Here is a 4,544-nt window from a genome sequence, read left to right as displayed (position 1 = left end):
ATGACTCTACACATGGACATCACCAGATGGCCAATATCGAAATGAGATTGATTATATTTTTTGCAGCCGAAGATGAAGAAACTGTATACAGTTGGCAAAAACAGGACCAGGAGCTGAGCGTGGCTCAGATCATGAACACCTTATTGCCAAATTCAGACTTAAACTGAAGAAAGTAGGGAAAACCTACTTTCAGGTATGACCTAAACCAAATCCCTTACAGTGAAAGTGACAAAAAGATTCAAGGGATGAGATCTGATAGACAGAGTGCCAGAATAACTATGGGTGAATGTTTATAACATTGCACAGGAGGCGGTGATCAAAACCATCCCCAAGAAGAAATGCAAAAAGGCAAAATGGTTGCCTGAAGAGGCCTTACAAATAGCTGAGGAAAGAAGAGAAGCAAAAGGGAAAGGAGAAAGGAGAGACATACCCATCTGAATGCAGAGTTCCAAAGAATAGCAATAAGAAAGCATTCATGAGGGATCATTGCAAAGAAATAGAGGAAAACAATAGAATGGGAAAGATTAGAGATCTTTTCGAGAAAATTAGAGATACAAAGGAAATATTTCAGGTAAAGATGGGCACAATAAAGGACAGAAATGGTATGGACCTAACACAAGCAGCAGATATTAAGAAATGGTGGCAAAAATACATAGAAGGACTATACAAAGAGACCTTAATGGCCCAAATAACCATGATGGTGTGATCACTCTCCTAGAGCCAGGTGCTCTGGAATTCGAAGTCAAGTGGCCTTAGGAAGCATCGCTATAAACAAAGCTAGTGGAGGTGATGGAATTCCAGTTGAGCTATTTCAAATCCTAAAAGATGATGCTGTGAAAGTGCTACACTCAGTATGCCAGGAAATTTGGAAAACTCAGCAGTGGCCACAGAACTAGAAAAGGTCAGTTTTCTTTCAATCCCAAAGAAGGACAATGCCAAAGAACGTTCAAACTACTCAACAACTGCACTTATTTCACATGCTAGTAAAGTAATGCCAAAGACTGTCCAAACTAGACTTCAATAATGCTTGAACCAAGAGATTCAGATGTTCAAGCTGGATTTAGAAAAGGCAGAGGAACCAGAGATCGAGTTGCCAACATCCACTGAATCAAAGAAAAAGCAAGACAATTCCAGGAAACCATCTATCTCTGCTGCATTGGCTATGCTAAAGCTTTAGACTGTTTGGGTTGAAATAAACTGTGGAAAATTCTTAAAGAGATGGGAAAACCTAACTACCTTACCTGTCTCCTGAGAAACCTGTATGCAGGTCAAGAACTGATAGAATCAGACATGGAATGGGGAGGGAGGTGGGAGGGGAGATCGGGATGGGGAACACATGTAAATACATGGCTGATTCATGTCAATGTATGACAAAAACCACTACAATATTGTAAAGTAATTAGCCTCCAACTAATAAAAAATAAATGAAAAATAAAAAATAAAAATTATATACACATGGCAACAAAAAGTAAAAAAAAAGAAAGAATCAGACATGGAACAACAGAATGATTTAAAATTGGCAAAGGAATATGTCAAAGCTGTATGTTGTCCCCCTGCTTATCTAACTTCTATGCAGAATACACCATGCAAAATGCCAGACTGGATGAAGCACAAGCTGGAATCAAGATTGCTGGGAGAAATATCAGATATGCAGATGACACCAATTTATGGCACAAAGTGAAAAATCTAAAGAGCCTTTTGATGAAAGTGAAACAGGAGAGTGAAAAGGCTGGCTTATAACTCAACATTCAAAAAAGGAAGATCATGGCATCCAGTCCCGTCACTTCATGGCAAATATATGGGGAAACAACGGAAACAGTGACAGATTTTATTTTTTTGGGTTCAAAAATCACTGCAGATGGTGACTGCAGCAATGAAATTAAAACACTCTTGCTCCTTGGAAGAAAAGCTATGGCAAACCTAGACAGTGTGTTAAAAAGCAGAGACATTACCTTGCTGACAAGGGTTTATCTAGTCAAAGCTATGTTTTTTCAAGCAGTCATGTATGGATGTGAGAGTTGGACCATAAAGAAGGCTGTGCACCAAAGGATTGATGCTTTTGAACTGTGGTGTTAGAGAAGACTCTTGAGAGTCACTTCGACTGCAAGGAGATCCTAAAGGAAATCAATCCTGAATATCCATTTGAAGGACTGATGCTGAAGCTGAAGCTCCAATACTTTGACCACCTATGTGAAGAGCTGACTCATTAGAGAAGACCCTGATGCTGGGAAAGATTGATGACTGGAGGAGTAGGGGATGACAGAGGTCAAGATGGTTGGATGCCATCACCAGCTCAATGAACATGAGTTTGAGCAAGCTCCGGGATGTGGTGAAGGATAGGGAAGCATGGTGTGTTACAGTCCACGGGGTCACAAACAGGCAAGCACAACTGAGCGACTGAACAACAGTAGTCTCCCACAGAATATAATCTTAAGTGAGAAGATTCTACGCACCTAAACTAATTGCAGTATTGATTTTATGTATTACATTAAAAAACATTAACTCAAATAACGTTGAATTTTAACAAAACATGTAGTCCGGTTTGTAGTTATCACTTTAAGAAATATTAGTATGGCTAATTTAATGAGGAAAATGTTATGTGCCAGCCTGGAGGGGATGCCTTGGTGGGAGAATGGATATATGTGTATGTAAGGCTGAGTCCCTTCAGAGTTCACCTGAAACTATCACAACGTTGTTAATTGTCTGTTCCTCAATACAAAGTGGTTTTGCTGGTACAGAAGTTAATGAAAATAAAATTATTTTTTAAAAAAGAAAAAATTGCATGGTGTGATAGGAAGAATTTTGTTGCTGTTGTCAAGTAGTTTGTACATGAAATTTTGGATAGCTATCAAGCTCTCTTCTCAATTTTTTTAATTCATTGTGTCCTCTTCATTGAAGGTCAGCAATGGTGAAATTGTGGATATTGGCATAACTTGCAAAAACAAGTTCTAGCATGAGGAATTTCCCCTTTGACCTTCAGCTTCTCCTTTCTCCCCTGCTGTGATACACATGTCTTGCTTTGGAAAGTTCAAAATTGCATTTTGGTTTCAATTTTAAAATATATTCATCAAAAGTAACAGTTGATAAAGCAGTCATCTTGCTAAAAGGGACAAATTTATTTCATATGGCAGGTAGTTAAAAGGAAATAGTTTTCTTCATCCCCAAAATGCCACACCACTTACAGACAAATCTGTGGCTAAATTTCTTCTTAATATGACATCTGTTTTCTTTTGTATTTTATTTTTATTTATTTTATAACCCTCTCCCCTTTTTTGGGGGGGGTTGGGTTTTATTTATTCATAAGACCTATGTATTATTCACCATGGTCACAAAATTTTGAAAATTTCTTGATATTTTTATATTTTAATAATTAGAAGAAAGAGGAAACCCAAAGGATAACTACCTATAAGTAGACCTTCATAATACAAACAATAAGAAAAAACCTCCAAATATAACCTTGGCTTCTCATCTCTTAGTTAGTCTATACTAACTGAATTTTAATGTGTCTATGGCTAAACATGTCCATTCACCTCTAAAGATCACACATAGTACAAAATTTGAGGTATATTAAATCTCACAGTGTTAACTCTTATGACCTATAACTATCATAAACTCCATGATATTATGATGCAACCAGGAAATAACTCTTTAGGTGATGGTTCTGCTTGATGAGTTCACTAGAATTATTCTAAAAGGTAATTTTTCCAACATAAATAGTAAACAAACTCAAAGTATTAGTCAAAGAATAGCGAATTTGCAGAAGAAAAAAGCTCATCATGGATAACTGCACAGGTAATAAATTTAAAATGTTTTTTCTTCAAATTAAAATTCATCTTGAATACATATACATATAAATATTATATATTAGGAGAGGTAAACTGGTCATAGCAAATACCCTCTTCCAACAACACAAGAGAAAACTCTACACATGGACATTATCAGATGGTCAACACTGAAATCATATTGACTATATTCCTTGCAGGCAAAGATGGAGAAGCTCTATACAGTCAGCAAAAACAAGACAAGGAGCTGACTGTGGTCAGGTCATGAACTCCTTATTGCCTAACTCAGACTTAAATTGAAGTAGGGAAACCCACTAGAGCATTCAGGTATGACCTAAATCAAATCCCTTACGATTATATAGTGGAAGTGACAAATAGATTCAAGGGATTAGATCTGATAGACAGAGTGCCTGGAGAACTATGGACAGAGATTCATGACTTTGTAGGGGGGGGCAGGGATCAAGAACATCCCTAAGGAAAAGAAATGCAAAAAGGCAAAATGGTTGAGGAGGCCTTACAAATAGCTGTGAAAAGAAGAGAACTGAAAGGCAAAGGATAGGAAAGATATACCCATTTGAATGCAGACTTCCAAAGAATAGCAAGGAGAGATAATAAAGCCTTCCTCAGTGATCAGTGCAAAGAAATACAGGCAAACAATAGAATGGGAAAGTCTGGAGATCTTGTTAAGAAAATTAGAGATACCAAGGGAACATTTCATGCAAAGGTGGGCTCAGTAAAGGACAGAAATGGTAGGGACTTAAC

This window comes from Cervus canadensis, chromosome 27 (assembly GCF_019320065.1).
Source record: "Cervus canadensis isolate Bull #8, Minnesota chromosome 27, ASM1932006v1, whole genome shotgun sequence".
In the NCBI taxonomy this organism is placed as follows: Eukaryota; Metazoa; Chordata; class Mammalia; order Artiodactyla; family Cervidae; genus Cervus; species Cervus canadensis.
This window is presented reverse-complemented; position numbering follows the sequence as displayed.